Below are 17,719 nucleotides of genomic sequence, written 5' to 3' on the forward strand. Positions count from 1 at the left end.
GATATCTCCATGTTTACACAGATAGCGGTGTAGATATTTCCATGTTTACACAGATAGAGGTGTAGACATTTCCATGTTCATACAGATAGCGGTGTAGATAATTCCATGTGTATACAGATAACGGTGTAGATACTTACATATTCCTTCAGAGGGTTGTGTAGATATTTCCATGTTTGTACAGATAGCGGTGTAGATATTTCCATGTTTACACAGATAGCGGTGTAGATATTTCCATGTTTACACAGATAGCGGTGTAGATATTTCCATGTTTATACAGATAGCGGTGTAGATATTTCCATGTCTACACAGATAGCAGTGTGGATATTTCCATGTTCATGCAGATAGCGGTGTAGATATTTCCATGTTCATACAGATAGTGGTATAGATATTTCCATGTTCATACAGATAGAGGGGCTGATATTTCCATGTTCACAGAAAGCGGTGCTGAGATTTCCATGTTTATACAGGTAGCGGTGTAGATATTTCCATGTTTATACAGATAGCGGTGTAGATATTTCCATGTTCGTACAGAAAGCGGTGTAGATATTTCCATGTTTATACAGATATCGGTGTAGATATTTCAATGTTTATAGAGTTGGCGGTGTAGATATTTTCATGTTCAAACAGATGGCGGTGTAGATATTTCCATGTTTATATCGATGGCAGTGTAGACATTTCCATGTTCATACAGATGACGGTGAACATATTTCCATGTTTATACACATAACGGTGAAGATATTTCCAAGTTTTAAGAGATGGCGGTGTAGATATTTCCATGTTTACACAGATAGCGGTTTAGATATTTCCATGTTTACACAGATAGCGGTGTAGATATTTCCATGTTTATACAGATAGCGGTGTAGATATTTCCATGTGTATACAGATAACTGTGTAGATATTTACACATTCCTACAGATGGCTGCGTAGATATTTCCATGTTTATACAGATAGCGATGTAGATATTTATGTCTTTATACACATAATGGTGTAGATCTTTCCATGTTTTCAGAGATAGCGGTGATCTTTCCATGTTTACACAGTTAGCGGTGTAGATATTTCTATGTTTATACAGATAGCAGTGTAGATATTTCCATGTTTACAAGATAGTGGTGTAGATATTTCCAAGTTTATGCAGATAGCGGTGAAGATATTTCCACTTTTATGCAGATAGCGGTGTAGATATTTCCATGTTTATACAGAAAGCGGTGTAGATATTTCTATGTTCCAACACATAGCGCTGTAGATATTTCCATGTTTATAGAGTTGGCGGTTTAGACATTTCCATGTTCATACAGATGGCGGTGTTGATATTTCCATGTTTTTACAGATAGCGGTGTAGATATTTCCATCTTTATACACATAACGGTGTAGATATTTCCATGTTTATACAGATGGAGGTGTAGATATTTCCATACCCATACAGATGGCGGTGTAGATATTTCCATGTTTATAGATATAGCGGTGTAGGTATTTCCATGTTTACACAGACAGCGGTGTAGATATTTCCATGTTTACACAGATAGCGGTGTAGATATTTCCATGTTTATAGAGATAGCGGTGTAGTTATTTCCATGTTTATAGAGATATCAGTGTAGATATTTCCAGGTTTATACAGACGGCGATGTAGATATTTCCATGTTCATACAGATGGCGGTGAAGATATTTCCATGTTTATAGAGATAGCGGTGTAGATACTTCCATGTTTACACAGATAGCGGTGTAGATATACCCATGTTTACACAGATAGCGGTGTAGATATTTCCATGTTTATACAGATATCGGTGTAGATATTTCAATGTTTATAGAGTTGGCGGTGTAGATATTTTCATGTTCAAACAGATGGCGGTGTAGATATTTCCATGTTTATATCGATGGCAGTGTAGACATTGCCATGTTCATGCAGATGACGGTGAACATATTTCCATATTTATACAGATAGCGGTGTAGATATTTCCATGTGTATACAAATAACTGTGTAGATATTTACATGTTCCTACAGATGGCTGTGTAGATATTTACAAGTTTATACAGATAGCGGTGTAGATATTTCCATGTTTATAGAGATAGCGGTGTAGATATTTCCATGTTCCCACAGTTGTTTTTTTAGATATTTCCATGTTTACAAGATAGTGGTGTAGATATTTCCAAGTTTATGCAGATAGCGGTGAAGATATTTCCACTTTTATGCAGATAGCGGTGTAGATATTTCCATGTTTATACAGAAAGCGGTGTAGATATTTCTATGTTCCAACACATAGCGCTGTAGATATTTCCATGTTTATAGAGTTGGCGGTTTAGACATTTCCATGTTCATACAGATGGCGGTGTAGATATTTCCATGTTTTTACAGATAGCAGTGTACATATTTCCATCTTTATACACATAACGGTGTAGATATTTCCATGTTTATACAGATGGCGGTGTAGATATTTCCATACCCATGCAGATGGCGATGTAGATATTTCCATGTTTATAGAAATAGCGGTGTAGCTATTTCCATGTTTACACAGACAGCGGTGTAGATATTTCCATGTTTACACAGATAGCGGTGTAGATATTTCCATGTTTATAGAGATAGCGGTGTAGTTATTTCCATGTTTATAGAGATATCAGTGTAGATATTTCCAGGTTTATACAGAGCGTAGTGTAGATATTTCCATGTTTATATAGATGGCTGTGTGGATATTTCCATGTTTATAGAGATAGCGGTGTAGATATCTCCATGTTTACACAGATAGCGGTGTAGATATTTCCATGTTTACACAGATAGAGGTGTAGACATTTCCATGTTCATACAGATAGCGGTGTAGATAATTCCATGTGTATACAGATAACGGTGTAGATATTTACATATTCCTACAGATGGCTGTGTAGATATTTCCATGTTTGTACAGATAGCGGTGTAGATATTTCCATGTTTACACAGATAGCGGTGTAGATATTTCCATGTTTACACAGGTAGCGGTGTAGATATTTCCATGTTTATACAGATATCAGTGTAGATATTTCCATGTCTATACAGATAGCAGTGTGGATATTTCCATGTTCATACAGATAGCGGTGTAGATTTTTCCATGTTCATACAGATAGTGGTGTAGATATTTCCATGTTCATACAGATAGAGTGGCTGATATTTCCATGTTCATACAGAAAGCGGTGCTGATATTTACATGATTATACAGGTAACGGTGTAGATATTTCCATGTTTATACAGATAGCGGTGTAGATATTTCCATGTTTATACAGATAGCGGTGTAGATATCTCCATCTTAATACAGATGGCAGTGTAGATATTTATATGTTCATACAGATGGCCGTGCAGATATTTCCATGTTCATACAGATGGCGGTGTAGATATTTCCATGTTCATACAGATAGCGGTGTAGTTATTTCCATGTGCAAAGAGATAGCTATGTAGATATTTACATGTATATGCAGATAGCTGTGTAGATATTTCCATTTTCATGCAGATAGCGGTTTAGATATTTCCATGTTCAAACAGATAGCGGTGTAGGTATTTCCATGTTCATACAGATAGCGGTGTAGGTATTTCCATGTTTATACAGATAGCGGTGAAGATGTATGCATGTTTACACAGATAGCGGTGTAGATATTTCCATGTTCATACAGATAGCGGTGTAGATATTTCCATGTTCATCCAGATGGCTGTGTAGATATATCCATGTTCATACATATAGCGGTGTAGATATTTCCATGCTCATACAGATAGTGGTGTAGATATTTCCATGTTCATACAGATAGCGGTGTAGCTATTTCCATGTTCATACAGATAGCGGTGTAGATATTTCCATGTTCGTACAGATAGCGGCGTAAATATTTCCATGATCATACAGATAGCGGTGCTGATATTTCCAAGTTTATACAGGTAGCGGTGTGGATATTTCCATGTTTATACAGATAGCGGTGTGGATATTTCCATGTTTATACAGATAGCGGTGTAGATATTTCCAGGTTTATACAGATAGCGGTGTAGATAATTCCATGTTCATCCATATGGCTGTGTAGATATATCCATGTTCATACAGATGGCGGTGAAGATATTTCCATGTTCATACAGATAGCGGTGTAGATATTTTCATGTTCCTACAGTGGGTGGTGTAGATATTTCCATGTGTACACAGATAGCGGTGTAGGTATTTCCAAGTTTATGCAGATAGCGGTGTAGATATTTCCACTTTTAGGCTTATAGCCGTGTAGATATTTCAATGTTTAAACAGATAGCGTTGTAGATATTTCCATGTTCCTACAGAGGGCGGTGTAGATATTTACATGTTTATAGAGATGGCGGTTTAGACATTTCCACGTTCATACAGATGGCGGTGTAGATATTTCCATGTTTATACAGATAGCGGTGTAGATATTTCCGTCTTTATCCACATAATGGTGTAGATCTTTCCATGTTTTTAGAGATAGCGGTGTAGATATTTCCATGTTTACACAGATAGCGGTGTAGATATTTCCATGTTCATACAGATGACTCTGTAGGTATTTCCATGTTTACAGAGATAGCGGTGTAGATATTTCCATGTTTACAGAGATATCGGTGTAGATATTTCCATGTTTACACAGACAGCGGTGTAGATATTTGCATGTATATAGTGATAGCGGTGTAGATATCTCCATGTTTACGCAGATAGCATTGTAGATATTTCCATGTTTATACAGATGGCGATGTAGATATTTCCATGTTCATACAGATGGCGGTGAAGATATTTCCATGTTTATAGAGATAGCGGTGTAGATACTTCCATGTTTACACAGATAGCGGTGTAGATATTCCCATGTTTACACAGATAGCGGTGTAGATATTTCCATGTTTATACAGATAGCGGTGTAGATATTTCCATGTTTACACAGATAGCGGGGTAGATATTTTCATGTTCAAACAGATGGCGGTGTAGATATTTCCATGTTTATATCGATGGCAGTGTAGACATTTCCATGTTCATGCAGATGACGGTGAACATATTTCCATGTTTATACACATAACATTGAAGATATTTCCAAGTTTTAAGAGATGGCGGTGTAGATATTTCCATGTTCATACAGATAGAGTGGCTGATATTTCCATGTTCATACAGAAAGCGGTGCTGATATTTCCATGATTATACAGGTAGCGGTGTAGATATTTCCATGTTTATACAGATAGCGGTGTAGATATTTCCATGTTTATACAGATAGCGGTGTAGATATCTCCATCTTAATACAGATGGCAGTGTAGATATTTATATGTTCATACAGATGGCCGTGCAGATATTTCCATGTTCATACAGATGGCGGTGTAGATATTTCCATGTTCATACAGATAGCGGTGTAGTTATTTCCATGTGCAAAGAGATAGCTATGTAGATATTTACATGTATATGCAGATAGCTGTGTAGATATTTCCATTTTCATGCAGATAGCGGTTTAGATATTTCCATGTTCAAACAGATAGCGGTGTAGATATTTCCATGTTCATACAGATAGCGGTGTAGGTATTTCCATGTTTATACAGATAGCGGTGAAGATGTATGCATGTTTACACAGATAGCGGTGTAGATATTTCCATGTTCATACAGATAGCGGTGTAGATATTTCCATGTTCATCCAGATGGCTGTGTAGATATATCCATGTTCATACAGATAGCGGTGTAGATATTTCCATGCTCATACAGATAGTGGTGTAGATATTTCCATGTTCATACAGATAGCGGTGTAGCTATTTCCATGTTCATACAGATAGCGGTGTAGATATTTCCATGTTCGTACAGATAGTGGTGTAAATATTTCCATGATCATACAGATAGCGGTGCTGATATTTCCATGTTTATACAGGTAGCGGTGTGGATATTTCCATGTTTATACAGATAGCGGTGTGGATATTTCCATGTTTATACAGATAGCGGTGTAGATATTTCCAGGTTTATTCAGATAGCGGTGTAGATAATTCCATGTTCATCCATATGGCTGTGTAGATATATCCATGTTCATACAGATGGCGGTGAAGATATTTCCATGTTCATACAGATAGCGGTGTAGATATTTTCATGTTCCTACAGTGGGTGGTGTAGATATTTCCATGTGTACACAGATAGCGGTGTAGGTATTTCCAAGTTTATGCAGATAGCGGTGTAGATATTTCCACTTTTAGGCATATAGCCGTGTAGATATTTCAATGTTTAAACAGATAGCGTTGTAGATATTTCCATGTTCCTACAGAGGGCGGTGTAGATATTTACATGTTTATAGAGATGGCGGTTTAGACATTTCCACGTTCATACAGATGGCGGTGTAGATATTTCCATGTTTATACAGATAGCGGTGTAGATATTTCCGTCTATATACACATAATGGTGTAGATCTTTCCATGTTTTTAGAGATAGCGGTGTAGATATTTCCATGTTTACACAGATAGCGGTGTAGATATTTCCATGTTCATACAGATGACTCTGTAGGTATTTCCATGTTTACAGAGATAGCGGTGTAGATATTTCCATGTTTACAGAGATATCGGTGTAGATATTTCCATGTTTACACAGACAGCGGTGTAGATATTTGCATGTATATAGTGATAGCGGTGTAGATATTTCCATGTTTACGCAGATAGCATTGTAGATATTTCCATGTTTATACAGATGGCGATGTAGATATTTCCATGTTCATACAGATGGCGGTGAAGATATTTCCATGTTTATAGAGATAGCGGTGTAGATACTTCCATGTTTACACAGATAGCGGTGTAGATATTCCCATGTTTACACAGATAGCGGTGTAGATATTTCCATGTTTATACAGATAGCGGTGTAGATATTTCCATGTTTACACAGATAGCGGGGTAGATATTTTCATGTTCAAACAGATGGCGGTGTAGATATTTCCATGTTTATATCGATGGCAGTGTAGACATTTCCATGTTCATGCAGATGACGGTGAACATATTTCCATGTTTATACACATAACGTTGAAGATATTTCCAAGTTTTAAGAGATGGCGGTGTAGATATTTCCATGTTTACACAGATAGCGGTTTAGATATTTCCATGTTTACACAGATAGCGGTGTAGATATTTCCTTGTGTATACAGATAACTGTGTAGATATTTACATGTTTCTACAGATGGCTTTGTAGATATTTCCAAGTTTATACAGATAGCGGTGTAGATATTTCCATGTTTATAGAGATAGCGGTGTAGATATTTCCATGTTCCCACAGTTGTTTTTTTAGATATTTCCATGTTTACAAGATAGTGGTGTAGATATTTCCAAGTTTATGCAGATAGCGGTGAAGATATTTCCACTTTTATGCAGATAGCGGTGTAGATATTTCCATGTTTATACAGAAAGCGGTGTAGATATTTCTATGTTCCAACACACAGCGCTGTAGATATTTCCATGTTTATAGAGTTGGCGGTTTAGACATTTCCATGTTCATACAGATGGCGGTGTATATATTTCCATGTTTTTACAGATAGCAGTGTACATATTTCCATCTTTATACACATAACGGTGTAGATATTTCCATGTTTATACAGATGGCGGTGTAGATATTTCCATACCCATGCAGATGGCGATGTAGATATTTCCATGTTTATAGAAATAGCGGTGTAGGTATTTCCATGTTTACACAGACAGCGGTGTAGATATTTCCATGTTTACACAGATAGCGGTGTAGATATTTCCATGTTTATAGAGATAGCGGTGTAGTTATTTCCATGTTTATAGAGATATCAGTGTAGATATTTCCAGGATTATACAGAGCGTAGTGTAGATATTTCCATGTTTATATAGATGGCTGTGTGGATATTTCCATGTTTATAGAGATAGCGGTGTAGATATCTCCATGTTTACACAGATAGCGGTGTAGATATTTCCATGTTTACACAGATAGAGGTGTAGACAGTTCCATGTTCATACAGATAGCGGTGTAGATAATTCCATGTGTATACAGATAACGGTGTAGATATTTACATATTCCTACAGATGGCTGTGTAGATATTTCCATGTTTGTACAGATAGCGGTGTAGATATTTCCATGTTTACACAGATAGCGGTGTAGATATTTCCATGTTTACACAGGTAGCGGTGTAGATATTTCCATGTTTATACAGATATCGGTGTAGATATTTCCATGTCTATACAGATAGCAGTGTGGATATTTCCATGTTCATACAGATAGCGGTGTAGATATTTCCATGTTCATACAGATAGTGGTGTAGATATTTCCATGTTCATACAGATAGAGGGGCTGATATTTCCATGTTCATACAGAAAGCGGTGCTGATATTTCCATGTTTATACAGGTAGCGGTGTAGATATTTCCATGTTTATACAGATAGCGGTGTAGATATTTCCATGTTTATACAGATAGCGGTGTAGATATCTCCATCTTAATACAGATGGCAGTGTAGATATTTATATGTTCATACAGATGGCCGTGCAGATATTTCCATGTTCATACAGATGGCGGTGTAGATATTTCCATGTTCATACAGATAGCGGTGTAGTTATTTCCATGTGCAAAGAGATAGCTATGTAGATATTTACATGTATATGCAGATAGTTGTGTAGATATTTCCATTTTCATGCAGATAGCGGTTTAGATATTTCCATGTTCAAACAGATAGCGGTGTAGATATTTCCATGTTCATACAGATAGCGGTGTATGTATTTCCATGTTTATACAGATAGCGGTGAAGATGTATTCATGTTTACACAGATAGCGGTGTAGATATTTCCATGTTCATACAGATAGCGGTGTAGATATTTCCATGTTCATCCAGATGGCTGTGTAGATATATCCATGTTCATACAGATAGCGGTGTAGATATTTCCATGCTCATACAGATAATGGTGTAGATATTTCCATGTTCATACAGATAGCGGTGTAGCTATTTCCATGTTCATACAGATAGCGGTGTAGATATTTCCATGTTCGTACAGATAGCGGTGTAAATATTTCCATGATCATACAGATAGCGGTGCTGATATTTCCATGTTTATACAGGTAGCGGTGTGGATATTTCCATGTTTATACAGATAGCGGTGTGGATATTTACATGTTTATACAGATAGCGGTGTAGATATTTCCAGGTTTATACAGATAGCGGTGTAGATATCTCCATCTTAATACGGATGGCGGTGTAGATATTTATATGTTCATACAGATGGCGTTGCAGATATTTCCATGTTCACACAGATGGTGGTGTAGCTATTTCCATGTTCATACAGATAGCGGTGTAGCTATTTCCATGTTCATGCAGATAGCGGTGTAGATATTTCCATGTTCATCCATATGGCTGTGTAGATATATCCATGTTCATACAGATGGCGGTGAAGGTATTTCCATGTTCATACAGATAGCGGTGTAGATATTTTCATGTTCCTACAGTGGGTGGTGTAGATATTTCCATGTGTACACAGATAGCGGTGTAGGTATTTCCAAGTTTATGCAGATAGCGGTGTAGATATTTCCACTTTTAGGCATATAGCCGTGTAGATATTTCAATGTTTAAACAGATAGCATTGTAGATATTTCCATGTTCCTACAGAGGGCGGTGTAGATATTTACATGTTTATAGAGATGGCGGTTTAGACATTTCCACGTTCATACAGATGGCGGTGTAGATATTTCCATGTTTATACAGATAGCGGTGTAGATATTTCCGTCTTTATACACATAATGGTGTAGATCTTTCCATGTTTTTAGAGATAGCGGTGTAGATATTTCCATGTTTACACAGATAGCGGTGTAGATATTTCCATGTTCATACAGATGACTCTGTAGGTATTTCCATGTTTACAGAGATAGCGGTGTAGATATTTCCATGTTTACAGAGATATCGGTGTAGATATTTCCATGTTTACACAGATAGCGGTGTAAATATTTGCATGTATATAGAGATAGCGGTGTAGATATTTCCATGTTTACGTAGATAGCATTGTAGATATTTCCAAGTTTATACAGATCGCGGTGTAGATAATTCCATGTGTACACAGATAACGGTGTAGATATTTCCATGTTTATACAGATGGCGGTGTAGATATTTCCATACCCATACAGATGGCGGTGTAGATATTTCCATGTTTACACAGATAGCGGTGTAGATATTTCCATGTTTACACAGAAAGCGGTGTAGATATTTCAATGTTTATAGAGTTGGCGGTGTAGATATTTCCATGTTTATAGAGATAGCGGTGTAGATGTTTCCATGTTTATAGAGATATCAGTGTAGATATTTCCAGGTTTATACAGAGCGTAGTGTAGATATTTCCATGTTTATGTGGATGGCTGTGTGGATATTTCCATTTTTATAGAGATAGCGGTGCAGATATCTCCATGTTTACTCAGATAGCGGTGTAGATATTTCCATGTTTTCACAGATAGCGGTGTAGATATTTCCATGTTCATACAGATAGCGGTGTTGATAATTCCATGTGTATAGAGATAACGGTGTAGATATTTACATATTCCTACAGATGGCTGTGTAGGTATTTCCATGTTTGTACAGATAGCGGTGTAGATATTTCCATGTTTACACAGATAGTGGTGTACATATTTCCATGTTTACACAGATAGCGGTGTAGATATTTCCATGTTTTTACAGATGGCGGTGTAGATATTTCCATGTTTATAGAGATAGCGGTGTGGATATTTCCATGTTTATACAGATAGCGGTGTAGATATTTCCATGTTTATACAGATAGCGTTGTTGATATTTCCATGTTTATAGAAACAGCAGTGTAGATATTTCCATGTTTATACAGATGGTGATGTAGATATTTCCATGTTCATGCAGATGGCGGTGAAGATATTTCCATGTTTATAGAGATAGTGGTGTAGATACTTCCATGTTTACCCTGATAGCGGTGTAGATATTTCCATGTTTACACAGATAGCGGTGTAGATATTTCCATGTTTATACAGATAGCGGTGTAGGTATTTCAATGTTTATAGAGTTGGCGGTGTAGATATTTTCATGTTCATACAGATGACGGTGAAGATATTTCCATGTTTATACACATAACGGTGAAGATATTTCCAAGTTTTAAGAGATGGCGGTATAGATATTTCCATCTTTACACAGATAGCAGTGTAGATATTTCCATGTTAACACAGATAGCGGTGTAGGTATTTCCATGTTTATACAGATAGCGGTGTAGATATTTCCATGTGTATACAGATAACTGTGTAGATATTTACATGTTCCTACAGATGGCTGCGTAGATATTTCCATGTTTATACAGATAGCCGTGTAGATATTTACGTCTTTATACACATAATGGTGTAGATCTTTCCATGTTTTCAGAGATAGCGGTGTAGATCTTTCCATGTTTACACAGATAGCGGTGTAGATATTTCCATGTTTATACAGATAGCAGTGTAGATATTTCCATGTTTATAGAGATAGTGGTGTAGATATTTACATGTTCCTACAGATGGCTGTGTAGATATTTCCATGTTTATACAGATAGCGGTGTAGATATGTCAATGTTTGTGGAGATAGTGGTGTAGATATTTCCATGTTCCTACAGTTGGTGGTTTAGATATTTCCATGTTTACACAGATAGCGGTGTAGGTATTTCCAAGTTTATGCAGATAGCGGTGTAGATATTTCCACTTTTAGGCACATAGCGCTGTAGATATTTCAATGTTTAAACAGATAGCGTTGTAGATATTTCCATGTTCCTACAGAGGGCGGTGTAGATATTTACATGTTTATAGAGATGGCGGTTTAGACATTTCCACGTTCATACAGATGGCGGTGTAGATATTTCCATGTTTATACAGATAGCGTTGTAGATATTTCCATCTTTATACACATAATGGTGTAGATCTTTCCATGTTTTTAGAGATAGCGGTGTAGATATTTCCAAGTTTACACAGATAGCGGTGTAGATATTTCCATGTTTATACAGATAGCGGTGTAGGTATTTCCATGTGTATACAGATAACTGTGTAGATATTTACATGTTCCTACAGATGGCTGTGTAGATATTTCCAAGTTTATACAGATAGCGGTGTATATATTTCCATGTTTATAGAGATAGCGGTGTAGATATTTCCATGTTCCCACAGTTGTTTTTTTAGATATTTCCATGTTTACCAGATAGTGGTGTAGATATTTCCTAGTTTATGCAGATAGCGGTGAAGATATTTCCACTTTTATGCAGATAGCGGTGTAGATATTTCCATGTTTATAGAGTTGGCGGTTTAGACATTTCCATGTTCATACGGATGGCGGTGTAGATATTTCCATGTTTTTACAGATAGCAGTGTAGATATTTCCATCTTTATACACATAACGGTGTAGATATTTCCATGTTTATACAGATGGCGGTGTAGATATTTCCATACCCATACAGATGGCGGTGTAGATATTTCCATGTTTATAGATATAGCGGTGTAGTTATTTCCATGTTTACACAGACAGCGGTGTAGATATTTCCATGTTTACACAGATAGCCGTGTAGATATTTCCATGTTTATAGAGATAGCGGTGTAGTTATTTCCATGTTTATAGAGATATCAGTGTAGATATTTCCTGGTTTATACAGAGCGTAGTGTAGATATTTCCATGTTTATATAGATGGCTGTGTGGATATTTCCATGTTTTTACAGATAGCGGTGTAGATATCTCAATGTTTACACAGATAGCGGTGTAGATATTTCCATGTTTACACAGATAGAGGTGTAGACATTTCCATGTTCATACAGATAGCGGTTTAGATAATTCCATGTATACACAGATAGCGGTGTAGATATTTCCATGTTTACACAGATAGCGGTGTAGATATTTCCATTTTTATACAGATAGCGGTGTAGATATTTCCATGTGTATACAGATAACTGTGTAGATATTTACATGTTCTTACAGATGGCTGCGTAGATATTTCCATGTTTATACAGATAGCGGTGTAGATATTTACGTCTTTATACACATAATGGTGTAGATCTTTCCATGTTTTCAGAGATAGCGGTGTAGATCTTTCCATGTTTACACAGATAGCGGTGTAGATATTTCCATGTTTATACAGATAGCAGTGTAGATATTTCCATGTTTATAGAGATAGTGGTGTAGATATTTACATGTTCCTACAGATGGCTGTGTAGATATTTCCATGTTTATACAGATAGCGGTGTAGATATGTCAATGTTTGTGGAGATAGTGGTGTAGATATTTAAATGTTCCTACAGTTGGTGGTTTACATATTTCCATGTTTACACAGATGGCGTTGTAGGTATTTCCAAGTTTATGCAGATAGCGGTGTAGATATTTCCACTTTTAGGCAGATAGCGGTGTAGATATTTCAATGTTTATACAGATAGCGTTGTAGATATTTCCATGTTTATACAGATATCGGTGTAGATATTTCAATGTTTATAGAGTTGGCGGTGTAGATATTTTCATGTTCAAACAGATGGCGGTGTAGATATTTCCATGTTTATATCGATGGCAGTGTAGACATTTCCATGTTCATACAGATGACGGTGAACATATTTCCATGTTTATACACATAACGGTGAAGATATTTCCAAGTTTTAAGAGATGGCGGTGTAGATATTTCCATGTTTACACAGATAGCGGTTTAGATATTTCCATGTTTACACAGATAGCGGTGTAGATATTTCCATGTTTATACAGATAGCGGTGTAGATATTTCCATGTGTATACAGATAACTGTGTAGAGATTTACATATTCCTTCAGATGGCTGCGTATATATTTCCATGTTTATACAGATAGCGATGTAGATATTTACGTCTTTATACACATAATGGTGTAGATCTTTCCATGTTTTCAGAGATAGTGGTGATCTTTCCATGTTTACACAGATAGCGGTGTATATATTTCTATGTTTATACAGATAGCAGTGTAGATATTTCCATGTTTACAAGATAGTGGTGTAGATATTTCCAAGTTTATGCAGATAGCGGTGAAGATATTTCCACTTTTATGCAGATAGCGGTGTAGATATTTCCATGTTTATACAGAAAGCGGTGTAGATATTTCTATGTTCCAACACATAGCGCTGTAGATATTTCCATGTTTATAGAGTTGGCGGTTTAGACATTTCCATGTTCATACAGATGGCGGTGTTGATATTTCCATGTTTTTACAGATAGCGGTGTAGATATTTCCATCTTTATACACATAACGGTGTAGATATTTCCATGTTTATACAGATGGAGGTGTAGATATTTCCATACCCATACAGATGGCGGTGTAGATATTTCCATGTTTATAGATATAGCGGTGTAGGTGTTTCCATGTTTACACAGACAGCGGTGTAGATATTTCCATGTTTACACAGATAGCGGTGTAGATATTTCCATGTTTATAGAGATAGCGGTGTAGTTATTTCCATGTTTATAGAGATATCAGTGTAGATATTTCCAGGTTTATACAGAGCGTAGTGTAGATATTTCCATGTTTATATAGATGGCTGTGTGGATATTTCCATGTTTATAGAGATAGCGGTGTAGATATCTCCATGTTTACACAGATAGCGGTGTAGATATTTCCATGTTTACACAGATAGAGGTGTAGACATTTCCATGTTCATACAGATAGCGGTGTAGATAATTCCATGTGTATACAGATAACGGTGTAGATATTTACATATTCCTACAGAGGGCTGTGTAGATATTTCCATGTTTGTACAGATAGCGGTGTAGATATTTCCATGTTTACACAGATAGTGGTGTAGATATTTCCATGTTTACACAGATAGTGGTGTAGATATTTCCATGTTTACACAGATAGCGGTGTAGATATTTCCATGTTTATACAGATAGCGGTGTAGATATTTCCATGTCTACACAGATAGCTGTGTGGATATTTCCATGTTCATGCAGATAGCGGTGTAGATATTTCCATGTTCATTCAGATAGTGGTGTAGGTATTTCCATGTTCATACAGATAGAGGGGCTGATATTTCCATGTTCACAGAAAGCGGTGCTGATATTTCCATGTTTATACAGGTAGCGGTGTAGATGTTTCCATGTTTATACAGATATCGGTGTAGATATTTCCATGTTTATAAAGATATCGGTGTAGATATCTCCATCTTAATACAGATGGCAGTGTAGATATTTATATGTTCATACAGATGGCCGTGCAGATATTTCCATGTTCATACAGATGGCGGTGTAGATATTTCCATGTTCATACAGATAGCGGTGTAGTTATTTCCATGTGCAAAGAGATAGCTGTGTAGATATTTACATGTATATGCAGATAGCTGTGTAGATATTTCCATTTTCATGCAGATAGCGGTTTAGATATTTCCATGTTCAAACAGATAGCGGTGTAGATATTTCCATGTTCATACAGATAGCGGTGTAGATATTTCCATGTTTATACAGATAGCGGTGAAGATGTATGCATGTTTACACAGATAGCGGTGTAGATATTTCCATGTTCATACAGATAGCGGTGTAGATATTTCCATGTTCATCCAGATGGCTGTGTAGATATATCCATGTTCATACAGATAGCGGTGTAGATATTTCCATGTTCATACAGATAGCGGTGTAGATATTTCCATGTTCATACAGATAGCGGTGTAGATATTTCCATGTTCATACAGATAGCGGTGTAGATATTTCCATGTTCATACAGATAGCGGTGTAGCTATTTCCATGTTCATACAGATAGCGGTGTAGATATTTCCATGTTCGTACAGATAGCGGTGTGGATATTTCCATGTTTATACAGATAGCGGTGTGGATATTTCCATGTTTATACAGATAGCTGTGTATATATTTCCAGGTTTATACAGATAGCGGTGTAGATATCTCCATCTTAATACTGATGGCGGTGTAGATATTTCCATGTTCATACAGATGGCGGTGCAGATATTTCCATGTTCATACAGATGGCGGTGTAGCTATTTCCATGTTCATACAGATAGCGGTGTAGCTATTTCCATGTTCATGCAGATAGTGGTGTAGATATTTCCATGTTCATCCATATGGCTGTGTAGATATATCCATGTTCATACAGATGGCGGTGAAGATATTTCCATGTTCATACAGATAGCGGTGTAGATATTTTCATGTTCCTACAGTTGGTGGTGTAGATATTTCCATGTGTACACAGATAGCGGTGTAGTTATTTACAAGTTTATGCAGATAGCGGTGTAGATATTTCCACTTTTAGGCAGATAGCAGTGTAGATATTTCAATGTTTAAACAGATAGCGTTGTAGATATTTCCATGTTCCTACAGAGGGCGGTGTAGATATTTACATGTTTATAGAGATGGCGGTTTAGACATTTCCACGTTCATACAGATGGCGGTGTAGATATTTCCATGTTTATACAGATAGCAATGTAGATATTTCCGTCTTTATACACATAATGGTGTAGATCTTTCCATGTTTTTAGAGATAGCGGTGTAGATATTTCCATGTTTACACAGATAGTGGTGTAGATATTTCCATGTTTATACAGATGACTCTGTAGATAGTTCCATGTTTACAGAGATAGCGGTGTAGATATTTCCATGTTTACAGAGATATCGGTGTAGATATTTCCATGTTTACACAGATAGCGGTGTAGATATTTGCATGTATATAGAGATAGAGGTGTAGATATTTCCATGTTTACGCAGATAGCATTGTATATATTTCCAAGTTTATACAGATAGCGGTGTAGATAATTCCACGTGTACACAGATAACGGTGTAGATATTTCCATGTTTATACAGATGGCGGTGTAGATATTTCCATACCCATACAGATGGCGGTGTAGATATTTCCATGTTTATAGATATAGCGGTGTAGGTATTTCCATGTTTACACAGAAAGCGGTGTAGATATTTCCATGTTTACACAGATAGCGGTGTAGATATTTCCATGTTTATAGAGATAGCGGTGTAGATGTTTCCATGTTTATAGAGATATCAGTGTAGATATTTCCAGGTTTATACAGAGCGTAGTGTAGATATTTCCATGTTTATATGGATGGCTGTGTGGATATTTCCATGTTTATAGAGATAGCGGTGTAGATATCTCCATGTTTACACAGATAGCGGTGTAGATATTTCCATGTTTACACAGATAGCGGTGTAGATATTTCCATGTTCATACAGATAGCGGTGAAGATAATTCCATGTGTATAGAGATAACGGTGTAGATATTTACATATTCCTACAGATGGCTGTGTAGATATTTCCATGTTTGTACAGATAGCGGTGTAGATATTTCCATGTTTACACAGATAGTGGTGTAGATATTTCCATGTTTATACAGATAGCGGTGTAGATATTTCCATGTTTATACAGATAACGTTGTTGATATTTCCATGTTTATAGAGACAGCAGTGTAGATATTTCCATGTTTATACAGATGGCGATGTAGATATTTCCATGTTCATACAGATGGCGGTGAAGATATTTCCATGTTTATACAGATAGCGGTGTAGATACTTCCCTGTTTACACAGATAGTGGTGTAGATATTCCCATGTTTACACAGATAGCGGTGTAGATATTTCCATGTTTATACAGATATCGGTGTAGATATTTCAATGTTTATAGAGTTGGCGGTGTAGATATTTTCATGTTCAAACAGATGGCGGTGTAGATATTTCCATGTTTATATCGATGGCAGTGTAGACATTTCCATGTTCATACAGATGACGGTGAACATATTTCCATGTTTATACACATAACGGTGAAGATATTTCCAAGTTTTAAGAGATGGCGGTGTAGATATT

This window comes from Gorilla gorilla, chromosome 8, assembly GCF_029281585.2.
Source record: "Gorilla gorilla gorilla isolate KB3781 chromosome 8, NHGRI_mGorGor1-v2.1_pri, whole genome shotgun sequence".
NCBI classification, from domain to species: domain Eukaryota; kingdom Metazoa; phylum Chordata; class Mammalia; order Primates; family Hominidae; genus Gorilla; species Gorilla gorilla.